This window comes from Bombus huntii, chromosome 7, assembly GCF_024542735.1.
Source record: "Bombus huntii isolate Logan2020A chromosome 7, iyBomHunt1.1, whole genome shotgun sequence".
In the NCBI taxonomy this organism is placed as follows: Eukaryota; Metazoa; Arthropoda; class Insecta; order Hymenoptera; family Apidae; genus Bombus; species Bombus huntii.
The window spans coordinates 7,199,857-7,216,821 of NC_066244.1; the positions used below are offsets into that span (position 1 = coordinate 7,199,857).

Here is a 16,965-nt window from a genome sequence, read left to right on the forward strand (position 1 = left end):
CACGTCACGACAGCGCAGCGTAGCGTAGCGACGAAAAAATGCCGTGGCCACGATTCGTCCTGGTGAATGACGGCTATGCTCGGCCGATTACTCCGTTTTCCAGGTCGAGCGTGATTTACCTGCTTCCTCTCCTAGGCGGCGGCGGCGGCGGCGGCAGCGGCAGCGACCTTACAGTCGAACGAATCGCAATCGTTGGAAACGCCTTCCACTGTTGCGTGAAATAACGAAACTGACCCGACCGTGCGCTCGTAATATCGTTTCTCGTTGCTCGCGATATCCGGACCCGATGTTGCTTATCACCGGTCAACGGCGTCCGCTAATGGGAAAGGGTTGCTGGTGAAAAAGGAGGGACGTTCTCGTGCACGGAAGTCGATCGACACGGACAGCAACGTGACGCCGTTCTGGCTTCCGTTCCCGTAGACATCGTCGCCTGATACAAAGAGCAGCAGTTTACCAGCTAGAACGCTTGGAAGATGAAAGCCTCTTTTCGAGGGATTCGCGAGAACGGAATCGCTATCGTAAATTCTGTGATCGACGCGGAAGTTTGGAACAACGGCTCTGCGGTGAATCTCTCTTCAGGTAGAATATTCCCAGTTCGATTAAACTCCAACTACTTACGTCTAGAATTGAAAATTATGTAGGCCCTTGTTCAACTGGTCTTCCATCTGACTCTGTCAGTTACCGTTAAACACACCAATCAGTCCGTCGAATCCGAGCCGCGATCTCGTTTTTGTCGTAATACCTAACCTCCACATACGTATAAATTTTCGATAATATCACTCGCCAAAGCGTACGGTAGAAGACGTCTAGCACGCGCAATCGAGAACGCACAATTCTGCGTCTAGTTACGTGCGTGGTAATTATCGTGGAAGGCAGTGGAAGGGGTAGATGCAGGCATCGCCTTATTTGCATTCTGGCGTCTCGAGGCACGTGGAATTCGCGATCTTACCATACAAACTGCGCACACATTTCATATATTCTGCGTTCCACACTGAATCGCTGCCGCCTGTACGAGATTTCGCTAGTTGTCGACGCTCAGGCCAACCTCGGCGACGTTAATTACACTGCCAGGTTGCTCCACCGGAGTTGCACGAGTTATCCTCACGTCGATACGGAATTACGAATCCCAGCACCGTTTCTTCTGCCAGCTTGCCTCGTTTTTCGTCGTGACACTTTGCCAAGTAGCTCGTTCGTCATTATCGATTGCATTCGATCGAGTTGCTTCGTTTTGGTCGTACGCGGATTGTGACTCGACCAGTGCCATAATTTCTCTGCCGTTCAGGCGTGTTCCTTCGCGTACCGAAGATAGAACGTAATGGAAGTCGTGTTTTCGAGAACGTGACATCGCTGCCTTCCAATAATTACAAAACCTCGCAATCCCCGATGCAGACCAATCAGCTTGCTCTCAAAGTTGAGTAATAGCTGCATCGAGCACGGGATAGTCCTAACTTTCCTAACAACTTTCGTTGATGAAGTGTTAATTACTCGATGTCAGAGTATTCCGTGTCACGCAACTCGTGTCCCATCAGCGTCCGTGCGTTTCGCACTGTCGTCGTTGTTGTTTACAGATTCCTCCGGATACTTCGTATCGTCACTCGAAGCCATTTGGGTATTAGGATTGACAGAAAGGAACGACCTAAATAGCTGAATTCATACAGAGGGAACGAAAGCGCATCTAGAGCACCGCAGATCACTCGTGTCGTTACATTTTCCTCCCGATGAGTTTTTAAACTCCCCTTCAACTCGTGTCGTCCGTGTTTGCCAGCGTGCACGATGGCCATTTCGATATTAGAATCAGCCTGAAAGTAGCTACGAGCGGATACCTCGGTCGACAGGATACGCATTTACTCGCTGAACAAAAGGTCGCGTGTTTTTAAACCGGTCAGCCATTCGTTTCGATCATGTACATTTAACCTCGATTCTATAATCGTGAAACCCCGAGGAAACGGGGGCGATCCATGAATTCACGACAACGTCACGCAGAGCGATTCGAGGCGAGGATCGAGCTGCGTTTTCGGGGGCGAACGTTTCACGCGTAGACCGCGATCAGTCGTGGTTGTTTATCTGAGATGGAGATTCGGCCGGTGCCTCGAGTTGACAGTGTTATGGATCACCGGGGTGCGTGCGTCCGTGCGTGGCTGCGTGCGTGGCTGCGTGCGTGCACTACACGTGCGTGCTCGACTCGCCGTTTGCCCGGAACGTCCGTCAACTCCCTTCGTTCTTCGTCGAGCGAGATCCCTTTCCGCAGCACAGAGTGCCGCCACTAGGTCAAACGGAACGATCACGCTCGATATATCTCGTTACGTGAAACACGAACGGATCGCTGTGTGGTGAAACCGAAAATTAGTTCTTTGTCTCCATTCGGACACACCCGGCTCCTTCTGGTATCGATTCTTCCGCTCCGCAACGAATCGACCGCTGTAAACTTTATGGTTGTTCGTTCGTTCTTCGGTGTCCCCTCGTTGTTCCAGGAAATCGTTTTCTGAAATGGTCTGCGAGTGGCTGTCGAAGCTCTATCGATAGCTTCGGCGTGACATAATCGGGTAATACACGGTATGGATTTATTACAAGATCGTTCTTTTACATCGACAAAAAAAGAAAAAAAAAAAAAAAAAGAAAAGAGAAAAACGTTAAAGATCTCTTTCATTTAACGTCGTTCTACCTCTGTTACTTTTAAAGCACGTTATCAACGTCCGCGATTATTAATAACACGGTGGTAACTCGATCTTGCATTTTCGTGTTGCAACTTCCTGTTGCAGCATTATCGATGCCCGTAGCGTGCTCGCCTGTATTTGTCATCGGCATCGACCAAACGCGAACGCTGCTGGTGGTAGCGAAGGGTCAAAGTGTCGATTAATGACAGCGAGTGTTGTCCTCGCAGCTTCCTGGTTCGCGACGGGTGCGGAACTCTGGTCGACGCCGTTTCCACCGCAGTGTGTCACCGTCTCACGGTACACGCATGCATGCACTTGAACGAGCAGGCGCCGCTCCATTTACAAACGCGCGGTCATTCAGCATTGTTAGATTGCTCGCTAACACGACATTAATACATCGGGCAAGAGTTATGAGGCCGCGACATGGCAGAGGTAAGGGAAGGAAGGTCGGGACTTTGAAAAATCGTCTCATGCGCTAAAAGCATCAGAGATTAAAATTAAATCCGGTCGCCGCCACCCTCTCGATACACCACCCTCTTCCACTCACTCCCTTTCTTCGTCGCTTACCCTCTCTTCTACTCGTTCTTTCCTTCGCTTTGGGGCGCTGCGTGCTCGAAACTCGCTACGTACACCGCCGCGTTTCTCCCCCATGGCTGCGAGGGGTCGAGGCGATTTTTTGTTGATAATTAAACGACGATAAATTACGCCCGCTAATCTCGTTCCATCGAATTCCAAAGCGAGAATTTTTCACCAAATATTTCGAAGTAATCGCACGCTCTCCAGGCTCGTTCTCCCGGGGTTGTTCCTTCGCGTGTTGGTAAATTCTCGCGGAAGAAGAGAGCGAGGAAAAATAGCGAGAAAAATTACACACCCCGAAATAGCAACTAGAACCGAGATCTCAGTCAGCTTTCTAGCGATTAAAAATTGGTTAGGGGTGTAGGTTATCGAGCAAAAATTCTGAAAAATGAGAGTTCAAGATGCATCCCTTTCGTTGAGGCATACTTTAAAAGTTGGTCAGTCATAGACGTCCGAAGCTCTTTCTCTTTCGTTCTGCCAGTTAGTCCGTGGTATCGTAATATCCTTCTAAACAGATCGAAAGCTTTCACGATCTCTGCTCCAGTGACACCGTTTGCACGGCGATTCGACCCAGTGTCAAAGGCTGGAAAGAAACGGTCCAGTTTTGCGGCTCTTTGAAAAATGAGACGGTCGCGCGCGTTTTATTTATTTGCATGGAGCCTGCGTTGCCGCATGGACTCAGCACTTTCCAATCTTTTTGCGCATGGCCGTTCGAAGGTTTTTGACGGACCGGCCGGAGAGTCGTTCGGAATTTAATTACGGTACCGCGACTGGCTTTTCGGGTGAGTGACCGGGCCGAATTTACCAGCGTAGCGGTGTGGTTAAGCCGAAATTGCCATCGTACGCGGCTGCACGAGCCGGGTGCATGAGCCGATAATTGAAATGCATTTTTCCGCCGACTGGAAAGCGCCGTGAACCGGTGTATTTAACCCGCGACCTTTTTCCCCTCCATGGAGAACGAGTTTTTCATCCCAATTTGCCCGGCTAAAAGCGATCGAACCCCGAATTAGAGCGCCATTTCCGATCGACACCGTTATTCGCACTCGATGGCTCTCGTTTCCTTCTTTTTCTTCCCTACCAGGGCATATGCTTATGAACGTCGGTGGATAGGCGAGGTAGTTTTTATCGGGACACCCGGTGTGTACATCGATTGCGCGACTACAGTTTCCTACGGTTATCGTCCGCGCTGGACCCATACGGTTTTCTACGCCGGCGGCGAAGGTGGCGTTAGCGTTCCATTTCGCCGGGAGAAAGGATATTTCAATTAAAAATCCATTTTTTTTGTTCTCTCCATACGCTAATGGGGCGCCGGTTTCATTAAAAGCTCGTCTTTTTGCCCGTTTCGAGTGCCGTGCGATTATTGTGTGCATTCTAGTCATTAAGTCGCGCGTTAAATCCGGCGTTTCGAAGGTTCGTGTTTTTAATTTTAATATTTGCACGGGCTTCTGAATTTTCACGGTTACGGAATTCATCTGGGAAAATTACGGGTTCGCGGTTATTTCCACGGAAAACAAACGGACAGCGAACGATAGGAAACAAGAGGCACTTGTCAGAGTCGAACTGATCCCGGATGACGTTTCTACAGGAATCCGATTAATCCAAAGCCCATGATAATTGCAACAGCCGCGCTGTCAGATATCCCGGTAAAGCGAAATCTGTTCGATGAGCCATTAAGAGGCGAGTCGAGCATCGATTCCACAGGAAGATACTGTTCTTCCTTCCAATTCCGACGTTTCCGTAATTGCCAGCTTCTGTCGGAGGATCTTAACCCATGGAGAGGAAGAGACTGCGGGAGGGCGAAGAGGTACGAGCCACGAATGAAAGATCGAGAGATGAGCCGCGTGCGAGAGGCAAAAAGAAGGAGGAAGGGAATCGGAGACGGACTAATCCCCTAAGATAATCCGGCGCGAAAACAAATTAAAGATGATAATACTCGGATAATGGGTTTTTGAGCATCGGCCTGTTTCTGACTTCTCATCGAACAGGCAATTTCGGTTTTCGTGGCTACGATTTGGCGGCTTCGCGCCACCCACGGAACAAGGCAGCACGGAAAAACGTAGGAAACGAACGCGGAGGGAAATACAGTGGGAAACGAAATCACCGAGGGACGATAAAGAGCGACGGCCACACCCTGCCGCCGGAGACAAATATTATTGGGACGAGATTAATCGTTCGAGACGAATCCACGCGGTGGAAGATTCTTCGTGCACGAGACATCGCATCGGCTCGTATTTGCTCTCCCCTATTCCTGCTAATACGAATTTCGAGGATATTGGTCGGAGGATAGAGGTTTCCAGTGTTCGAGGGTAGGTACGACGCGTCGAACACCTATCGTGCGTGTGCCCCCTTTGCAATTTCGTGCGATAGCCGCCGGTGTCTGAGAGCAGTAACTCCATCCCTTCTCGAGTTGGCGCGAATCGGAGACAATCGAAGCAGCATCGACCAGGGTATTACCCACGGTAATATATGCGAAACACGGCTTAAACTCGCTTATATACGCGGCAGAATAGGCGAGGAACGAGAATGCACGGGCCACGGGGTCGCTTTATTTCGACTCTTTGGCTCGCCGATTTTGCGAAACACGAAGCATTCTCAAAGGGTGCATCGAGAATGTGGTCAAGGGGTTGAGCGATCGAGTCGAGATTCCCTCGTAGCCTAGCGCCTATTCAGACAGCTCGAGGAACACGGTGAACGGCACCGCCGGTTCTTGCCAAAAATATTCCAACTATTCCAGCCTATTAATAGGCAAGGACACTGATACCGGACGCGTCCTTCGTCTTACACCCAGTAGAAGTTGGCGGACGATCACCGAGTCTCGTTCGACTGGGAAAATTCGTGTTTTAGAACTAGATCCGGAGCCTAGATCTTCGTGCCTCGTCGCTGTTCGATCTTTCTGTAACGTTGGAAATGGCGATTAGATTTCTCGAATTCTTCGTAATTCGTCCCAATTAACGCTCTCGCTTGTTCGGAACAATGTAACAAACACGGTAGACTATGAATTACGCAAGTTACATGGGAATTACTCAGTTACATCCCGCGGCCGGTCTACGCGTGCCGACTGGTTAACGAGCAAAAATTCAAACAATACACGGAAACAGACAATAGCCGCGTTTCCATTCTCGACCGAGGAGGTAGCGTTACACCACGTCGAATAATTAACGATCAATGGCACAGACGAGCGGCAACATTTTCCACAATTAAGACGAGAAATACCGCGATGTTGGCGAGTACAATGAAGTGGCGACGAGACGGGCCGGGGCGCGAGAACAAAATTCCGCGGTGCGACTCAACGCATTGACGCGTCGACGTGTGACGCGTTAAAATGATCATCCCCCGAAGCGGCCTGTGCGCGCATCCACGCGTCACACGAAAAAATATTTTACCCGTTCCTGTCGAGATGTCCACGACGCAAGATGTACGAGAGTTGCGAAGCGCGGGCAGTAGTTGTCGACGGATAAAAAAAACGAGAAAAAGGAAGGATACGGGCCGAGCCGGGTAACGTTTTGATATTCATTATCGGTGGCAGGTTGTCAGCGAACGAAACATAATTACGGCGGCGGTTGATCCGCGAGTCTGGTCGCCTCTCTGACGGCTTCCTCCGCGCGTATCCTGTCCAACCGGTATCTCCCTCTCTTTGCCAGCCAGCAAATTATATTCATATTTGGGGGATTACGTCGACGATCCCTCTGGATCAAGAGAACCTTAAAGGGCCGACGCTCGCCGTGCTAATTATTTCCCGGCAGTCTCCCGCTCAGATTCAATTTCGCCTCGGCGGACACGGCCCAAACGATGGAAATTACTCCGTTCCCTGCATCGTCTTCGAATCTCTCACTAATTACGCTACTTGCTCAGTCTTTGGACCAGCTTCGGTTCGTCTTTTGGTGATCGGACGTCAAACCGAAGATCTCAACGATTGGCCATACGAGATTTTCTTATTGTCACGCGACGCTTCGATCAAACGAATTTGATTCTAAAATAACGAAGAGCACGTTGCAATCCGTCTACGTCAAGCGCACTTCGCTTGAAGTTTTACCTGTAACTTTGGGAATCTCGCGAGCCACACCTAGAACAGGACGATAATCTGTCTTGTGGATCTATCGACATCCACCGTGGGAACGTTTCCCATGCCCTTCTTCGCGGATTCAGATACCGCAACTTGCAGGACTACAGCTTCGCTCTAATGCCAACTCGAAAGTAGGCTAAGCCGAATTCTCGAGAACTTCTGAAACAATGCGGCGGCAGAGGATTTAACGACGAACGCAAGGAATTGCTCTAGCTGGTGGAAAAGTTGCTGCTTTTCATCGGTATTTCGCGATCACTTGCTCGGTGAAATAAGTCGTTGAAACACCCCATCCACTTGAATTCTCTATTCTCTCGCGCCGTCTGCTTTCGAGATTTAGTGTACGCAGTTGTGGCGTTATACGATTCCGTGAGTGTGTAGGGTAGATCGAACGACTCTTGCAAGAAGGGGACCGTTTTGGAGATTTAAACGAGAGGTCTGTTCCTTTTGAAATGGAAGCATATATTCGTTTTACGATACCGTATAATGTAATCGTTACAGCTTCTCGTGATGGGACTTGAAAAACAGTGGGTACTCGACAGTCACGGTACTAGAACACAAAATGTCATCTATTTTATCCAGTATACGTTGCAGTATTCAGTAGAAACGTGACACCGGTGCGTCTAGGCCGCTGTTCAAATATAAACACGTTATCGACATGAATTTCGAGCGAGCAGAGAGTAGGTACAGGTGTCGCAGTTCGCGATATCGCATGGAAATGGACCGATCGCGAGGTTGCATCGTTTCAAGATGTCGCCCGATTCTCTCGTTTGCCGCGGATCATTTACTATTCGCGTGTCGCGGCACACAGTAGGAAACGTATCTAATAACCGCATTTATATTCGCGTCGCGTACGGATCGACCCCTCGAGAAGTTTGAGTTCGGCTCATCGGGAAACCGGCTCGTCGTTGCCTTCGTCCTGCGTCCTACGAGGATTATGAGTCGCGTGTATGAAAAACACTGGCGTCGTCGGTGTATCGGAACAATATGTAAAACGAGAGCGAGATAGCAACGGGAACAACATCGGGACATAGGGAAAATTTATCGCCGGAGTTTTCGCGAGATTTAGTTTCTCGGTTGGCGTGTACGAAATACAATGGGAGTTCTTCGCTTCTGAAGGAATTTCCGGGTTACCATGAACACGCGATCGTTTCTTTTTACAGATCAACTTCGACGCTCCCTATGGCCGATCGTGACGAGTGTAGAAATTGCCGTAGCGGCTGAAATATTTTTCGGTCAGCGTCGAATCCCAATGCCAGACTTCTTGCGGAGTCTTTTGCTTTAGAATTTCGAGGGGCTTGCAAAACAGAGACGCGTTGCATCGACGCGGAAAATTAATGGCACAATTTTCTTCTACGTTTCGGGGATAAACCGACGATTCCGTCGGTGCACAGATATTTATGGCTTTTATATTCTAGGTCGCTTTTTGTCTCGTCCGTTTGCGTCCTTTCACGCAAGAACAGGCACATACTTGGCATGTACTTTCAGCTTTTCCTTCTAAAGTTTTTGCCTCGTCCTGTCAAACGTCGTTCGTTCAGCCCTTCCACGGTTAACATGGGGGGAGAAGGGCGAGTCACGAACGCTGGAATTTACATTTCGCAGGTTCGAACCTCTCGAACGCGTTGAACGCGAAATCGCGAGTCAACGAGACGAGACGTTGAGCACCGAAAACAATTTCGTGACGAGTCGAATTTACATTCGTCTTGCGAGTCGACGATATTCAACTGTACGAAAAGTCTAATTAGTCGTATCTTTGAGCGAGAACGAAATTCCCAACCATCTTCACCTCGTTTGCTTCTCCTGCAAGGTATAATAGATTCTAGCCGAATTGCGATATCCTTCGTGGAGGTTTATCCTGCAATCTCGCGTAACGTATAATTATCCTTTAAACAGACAACCTGCTCTCCAAGAGGGCAGAAGGAAAAGAGTAACAAGGGAGCGTAAAAATGGCAGGTTACACGCAGCTCGTTATCCCAATACCGAAGAAACTTCCTGCGGTCGCGAATGATCGTTTCACAGGCCTCGCTAGCAGGGGCGTCTTTAAATTACGTACGCCGGAGATGAGGAGGTACGCGTGCCTACCCGATAGAAGAGTAGACGAAACGAGATGGTACAGAAAGAGCAAGAGAGAGGAAAGGGATCGACAACGGGCTCGTTTGAGCGTGCTAAACCGTCGAGGTTAAACCGCAGTCAGTCGTCACGGACGTGGCTCGTAGGATCGAGACAGGGGTGGATTCCGATAGACAATGGGGGTGGTATCGTGGAATCGCGTCCTGGCACGCATTGTGCGCATCCCCTAACGATGCCCGATTACTATCCCCCGTTGGTTTGTTTCGTGGGGTCGCGTTCGAACGGCATCCTCCTGCGATCTCTCGAGTTAAGCGACGATCCTTGTTCCGTTTCCACGATGGGCTCGTCTATGCGGCTCCGAGCAAATCGTTTCGAAAACGCGCACGTCCGAAACGATAAAACGAAATTTATTCTTTATGCGACCGTGTCGATAAAAGTCATCGAGGTTTCTTCTTCTCGGTGTACTCGTCTCTCTTTCTCTCGTTGTTCCCACGTCGAACGGCGTGTTACGTTTCTTAGACACGCGGGCGGGTTTCTGGTGGATACGAATCGTGGAGGGGTTCGGGAGGATCGACGTGACAGAATTTCGGAGATAAGTATCCAGTAGTGATCGATGCTCCGGCTAAAAATCTTGATTCATAGCTCACGGGTGATGTCGTGGGATCTCTGGTCCTCTTCTGGCTCTTAGATTTCCTCCCGTTCTCTCGGTCCGTGGCTTCGTGGAAGCCTCGTGACGTCAGGTGCATGGGAATCGACAGGAACCACGAACATGAGTTTCGACAGGCGGATAGAAACGGACGTAGATTCACTCGCAAGAACGATCCGTAATCTCGATAGAGCGGGACGTCATCGATGTGCCATCCTACCTCTCACGAATCGGACACCGGATGGTCCGATTCGGTGGCCGGAGGCTCTTCGGGTTATATCTGGTGGCGAGAACGCGAGGAATGTCTCTTCTGTTGCGTGGTTTCGTACGTGCTCGATTTTCAACGAAGAAGACCGAGAAAAGCGGCAGAAAGAGAGAAAACAGAGCTGGGGCAGAGCTTTTTGCGCGAGGCTCTATCGACCCAGTCGAAAATTCCAATTTATACCGCGCGACGGAATAATTAGCAATGGCGGGAAATGGCGCGACGGTTTTTGCGCGGGTCTTTATCACGATCAAACGAATTATTCGACATTACTTCGGTGGTGCGGGTTTAATATAGACCGGTCGGGTCGAGCTGACACCACCGCCGGTCAGGATAAGCCAATATACGAGCAGGCTTACCGTTAATCCGGCGATTTTTAAATTATCTTCACGAAATTGCGTCCCGCCAGGATAGAGGACAACTTCTGAAACTGCCAGATAGCATTGCCAGTAGTGACGTCGCGCCGGTCCGCTTAGCGTTGCCAAGTTCTGGCCAGCTCGGATCACGTTTGATCCTTTTGGGTATACGCGACTCCCTCGAACAGCGTCGTGTCGCGTCGGCACGCGTCCCTTCACCGACCAAGGACCGATGAATTTCCAGGCAAGTTCCATTTACTCTATTTGAAACGCGCAGCTTTTTAACCTTCCTCTTCCGCCCATGCAAACTGTTGCCTGTCTAGGCTTTCCTTTTGGAGCCACGACGAACAAAATGTAAACCGCCCCGGGTGGTCGGCGAGAGCCGGGCCGACTGTGCTTTCTACCTTTTTCCCTGTCGGAACACCGGAGCGGCACCGGCGCAAATATTAAAATCTTCTTGGCCCTTCCGCGCGTTCCGGCTAATTACGAACGAGCGGAATCCGCTACGACGGCGGATTATCTCGTCCATCTAATCGCGCGTTCCCGATTTTGCCCGTGACACGCGGAGAAATTCAACTTACGGTTGAATTCAGGGACGAAAGAACCACTCGAAGTGAAAAGGAGACGGAAGGGAAGAAAGAGGAAGCCCTGTGGAAGACTTCGCTGGATTTTCTACGAGCAACTTCGATGGAGAGAGGCGAGGCGGAAGATAGACGAACGAACGAAGACGAGGTCTCGTTTGCATGAAAGATTGATAGAGAAGGAATCCAGGGATACGACGAAGAAGAGAGGAATCGAGGAAGGGAATGGTTGCCGACTCGACCGCAAACACCTCACGTAGCATCGCGTAGATTAAAGCCTGTCCCGAGTCGGTTGACGCTTGTGTGGGAATGTGCGTGGCAAACGCGTGGCGAAAACACACGGGAAATCTTGCGAGTTCGCGGCAGAAAAGGAGACAAGGAAGCGTACGTACGCTAGAGCCAAGAGTGCGAGGTGATAAGGAAAAAAGGGAAAAGGCCTGAGCGAGGTTCGAAACGGCGAAGAAAAATCAACTACGGAATACTCGTCGGGATCAGACACGCATTCCGGGCAACTTAGTTTCCGTAAGCTGTCGTATTTTGGGGGGCGAGGATCAACGATACGCCGCGCAGGAGCCCGGCAAACTTTTCCAATTATCTTGTATTAAAAGGTGGCGCGATCGGCACCGAGGTTGTCGCCGACGACAATTTTTTACCTACAACCCCGAACACGAATGTCTCTCGATGCGTGAACGGCATATTCGAGGGCGTCTCTTCAGCGTGCCGAGGGGTGAGCCTCGCGAGAGACTACGAGATATTACGCGTTCGACCGTCTACATCTGCTTTTCCATATCGCTTGTCGCACCGCAAGGGGATGGAACTTCAATTTTGCGGAAGGCGTCAACGTGCCTGGCGAACAACCGCTTTAATCGGACGAATTCCCGCACTTTTACGATCGTGATTCATCGAAGGCGCCAGCCGCCATCCCCCTTTGGCTCCTTGAATTTGCAGCCTTAAGCCAGATGGTTTCACGATCCATTCGATGTAAAGACCTTGGTCATCTTCGACGCTTATGCCTCTTATTACCTATAAAAATATGTCTATATCGTAGTTAGTGGTATTTTCACGGGCAAAGGAACACGAAACGATACTTTGAGGAAAGTCTTAAAAACCTGCAGGAATATGGAGTCGGTTTTCTGGTTCCAACCAGGAACGGACGATGGCGCGTCATCGAAGACCATAAACGCGCACGAGGGTCGCTCGGCCGTAATTTTCAGCCGTAAAAGAGAGATATAGGCCGATGGGTGACTTAGGCCAGCGTCGCGTTAGCCTAGTCGTTATTATTTTACTGGCTCTAAACGGCCGCCACTGAATACGCGGGAGCGAAACAGGAATCGTACACGATCCCGACTAGTCGATTCTGTTTCTAGGAAACGAGCGCCAACGTTAATGCACCGTTATGTGCTGTCCAAGTACAGGAGTTGCGAGCCTCATCGGGGTAATTCGAGGGTAAATTTGAAAATTTTACGCTCGACAAATGTTATACCAGTTATACCAGGCTCGCGTTTAAACCTCTTATTCAGACGGCTGCTATCTGTAATGCTTTCATCTTTCAAAGGTCATCGCGTTTTCATAAAAAGGCAGAAACATCGTTAGGTGCACTTTGGTTACGGGTTGAAAAGCACATGCACGACGTAGAATGTAATACGTTTAATTGAACAGCCATGAGCGTCCCGGCGAAGAGGCTCGATGTTATCTGAACACGAAAGGTCGATGAAGTTCGGTCTCGGTGCACGAAAGAAGAATTAATTCCTGCCCGTAAAGTTTCCCATTATGTTAACAGCCCCTGTGGACGATAAACTTCCCGTGAATCGCAATTATATGGCGCCTACGTGCTTCAGCCGTAATATATGTATTTCTCTTCGTACGTCAGATTCGTCGGTCGTAAATGGAATTACCTTGGCGATAGAAAACTCGTACGATATCGGCCAAGAGAAACAGAGAGGAATGGTAAGGCTGCGCGAAGAAAAATTGCCGGAGCTGCGCGTGAGCGAAGGGAAAAAACGATTCGACTTAATCCTCGTACGCACTTACGTGGAAACGTGGCGTGAAAAGCATTCACCGTGGAGCCTGGATCAGTTTCCTTCGGATATAATGCCGGTGAAATGGTCGCTTTAGTATGATATACGTATCACTTACGCGGGGTGATAATGAAAAGATTTGCTGGCTCTTTATGACTTCCGTGGCTGTTAACCGCGTGGCTGTATCCCGCGTTGCTTTCCCTCTAACCTCTCTCTCTCTCTCTCTCTCTCTCTTTCTCTCTCTGTCACCCGAGATTTTTTAGTTTCACCATGGTGCACGTTCGAGCCGCGACGCTATCGCTTTCGTTGCACTCGCAGAACTTCCCTATTAATTTTTCATTAGCCACTCATCCGACGAAATTAACCGTCTCTGCCGTCTTTGACCGTGACACAGGTCCAAGCTGGAAAGCAGAATTTTCATTCGCATGAAAAGAAATTGATATTCCCTGGTGCACGACTCAAAGCTGATCGCGTTGTATCTCGTCCGCGTATTAAGTCTTTCGCTAGCCTTTTCGTCTGTCCCGTGGCGTAACGTTCGTGATCCGGGCGAAATCTTTGGAAACATTGGTTTCAACGACAGATACCTCTCTCCCTTCTAAATGTAACGACACTTCCACTTGTCGGCAGACAAAGGGAAACTTAGCGAGTACAGTTTGCTCTCGGATTCTACCGTTCCTTGTCAAAAGCACTTACCACTCGTTAAACACTCGAACATCGCTGCGACACGACCCTGAAACTATCGTCCGCGAGGAAACATTCTCGAAAGAACAAACTCGTAAAATCGCTGTAAACGCTCGTCTACGTTTACATTTACACGAGCTGCGTGGACTCCGCACAGTTGTGCCCATTTCTCGTCGCGATGCAATTTCTCCGAGTTTCTCGAGCTGTTTGGTAAATCCGGGACGACAAATCTCGCGTGCTGAATTAGCAGGCGCGAAGGCGCTTTAGAAATCGCATACAGTGTGCAGCATGGCGTATCAGCTGGTAGTTAGATGGATGAACGATGCTGGGAAAACGCGGCGCACGGTCTCGCGCGCCATTATTTCCGCGTGCACGCTAAATCACACTTAAAGCTCGAGCCGCTCTTCTCGAATGTGCGCTCTCTACGCCACGACCTTCCACTCTATTTCCACCGGCAGCTTTTACTCTCGGAGACTGTGGCCCGGTAACGAGTCGACGGGCATCGAGCCGAGGAAAAATTGGATTCCTGAAATTTCGAGGCTGGAATTTTTTAATACGCGCCTCTCTCGTAAATGTTGCGTCTGCCGTTCGTGCTCTTCCTTCGAGAGACTTCAAAGAGGTTGCTCTCGGTCGGGAATTTCTCTTCGGCTAAACAGTCAAAGAGAAAGAGGGAGGACATTTCCGCGAGTACGCGGGTTTCGTGCGCGTTTTAATTGAGCAAGTACGAGCAGCCGGGTTTTCCAGCATCGGCACGCGACGACTACTTTCCAAGCGACAGAGGATGTTAATAATATTCCCATCGAGTCGATCGTCCGTTTATAACCTCATAAACTATTCGCCGTTTAGAAAGCCGCGTCTCGCGGTGAATTTATCAGGCGAGAAAGCCTCCCCTGACAGCCGGCGCAGCGACGTCCGCAAACATCATTTAGCACTCTCACCCACGCGAATTCCCCGCGTGAATCCAACGAGTGTCGTTGCCTAAAATCGCGTCACGGGGAAGGAGCTTGAACAAACAACGCAACCGTGGAAAGAAGGGAAATCATTTATTAATTCGTCGCGAGAGTTCCGAGGAATTAGGCGGAATGGTTCGGTTGGACGGTGGTCGCGTCGGAGGCTGAAAATTCCAATGTTAAAAGCTTCAGTTCCCTAACTAATATCGTCGTCGGTCGCTTGGATGAAATCCTCGCGGCTCGCACACATTTTTCTTTGGTCAATTTAAACGCTGTCTACGAGTCGCGGTCGTGATAGCCTCGCGCGAGCTTTCTTTTCATTTTCCTCGTTTTCTGCCTTTTCAGCGTCGCCGTTTTTTTCCCTCGTGAATTTTATTTATCACTCGCGATACCCGTGTAGCACGTCGAATAAATTCGCCGAGTCTCGAAGCGGATCGCGGACGAAAATAAAGCGTGCGGCGCGCGTGCCGCTCATGCGACACCTTCGTTTTACTAGTCTTGCAGCGGCGGATTCTCCGGAGGCCGAGTCGTGCGACGGGTTAGAGGTCCGGCCACGGTTGAACGACTCGATTCCCGGTCGCAGCGACGCCACGCGATGGGGCTGTTTGTCGCGCGCCAAGTCGACCGAGCGCTCGCGCTTTAATCAGCCCTGTCCTTTGGTTGGAAATGTTAACGTTGCTCTCGTCGCGGTTCCCTCATTGTCGCACTTTTAAACTATTGCGGAGATTCAAATCCCTTTGCGCGTTTCTTTGGGAAATGCATGAAAAATTCGAACGAGTAGCTCGTTCCTAATAGACGAGCCGGCCGTAAATTTACCAGCGCCGCGAAAACGTTTGAACTACGACTAGAATCACACTGGCGCGCTTCCAAACTCGGTGTTCGCGCAGCCACCGTAACCACAACTACTCTGGCATAACACGGCGCTAAATATCAGGGTAAACGAGCGGCTGAACAAGTCGAAGATTTAATTGCTCTAGCGAACGGTGCTGGTCGTGATAATTCATCTTTCGTAATGTCGCGCGATTCGAAGGCGCCGATCCGCGTCACCTGCACGTGGTTACACATCGAGGTGGAACCGGCCGCGGTAAGGGCGCGTCGATGGGCCTCGAAACGATCGATCGGCTTCTACTGAATCATGCGGGTGTCTGGCACGAGCCACACGGAATATTTCACCGCGGTCGTTCGCTAGGACAAACGAAAGAGCGCCACTTAGGTGGGGAGTAATATACGTTGCCGAGGGCGGTAACTGTCCCCGTATATTACGTCCCGCGTGTCCACGGGGACATACATTCCAACCGGCTGTATCCACGGTAAACAATGTCGCGAGAGTCGTGCCTAAACGATTCCTCGTGTCTGCAGTTATTTTGGCAATTAATCGCCGGCTCCTGCCGCTGAAATATCGTGTTTCTTGCGTCGCGCTGCTGACTTTTTCATTCCTCTTTGCTCCTATCGTTCGTTCGTGCGTTCTTTCTTTCTCATTTCGCGCTTTCATCCTGCCGTTCGTCCACTCGAACAGCAACTGACGATCGAAGACGACGATGACGAAGGCTCTTAACGATCGTTCTGCCGTCCTCGGCCGGCACGTACCGCAAAGTTTCACTGTCGCGGTGCTTCGCTCGGTGATATCACAGAAGGTAGTCTCGACCTCCTTTTTCGTCGATATTCACCGGCCAGGAGATCGACATCTTACGCCCGACGCTTTGATACCGTCTGTTGTTCCTTTTACTTCTCGGTTGTGCAGGGTGTTCGATCGCAGTTCGAAATTTGTTAAACGGCCAGCAACGAGAAAGCGTCTATGTGCCGACGACACGACGAAGTTTATTACGGATTTCGCAAAGCTTCGCGTTCCAAGTTGCTGGAACTTTTATCGAGGAGCGAGCGATCGCCGACGAAAAAACAATGAACAACCGTCGTTTGCACGTGTATACCGAGAACGATCGACCTCTCGATCGCAGCGTTGGCAACGTTCTTCTTTCCTTTGGCCGCTTCATTTCTCGCGTATTAAAGTAGAATTAAACAGGGTCCGGCAACGAGGATGATGGAGGAGTGTGCATATGAAAAATCGCCGTCTGAGCGTAAGCGACGAAAGGATATTACGATTGTCACGTTTT

The 16,965-nt window shown here is 50.1% G+C and overlaps 1 protein-coding gene across 4 annotated transcripts in view; it reads left to right on the forward strand.

Annotated features, from left to right (window-relative positions):
- The window catches only part of LOC126867998 (uncharacterized), a 258,493-nt gene that overhangs the window by 105,115 nt on the left and 136,413 nt on the right, over nt 1-16,965 (forward strand). The window lies entirely within an intron of this gene.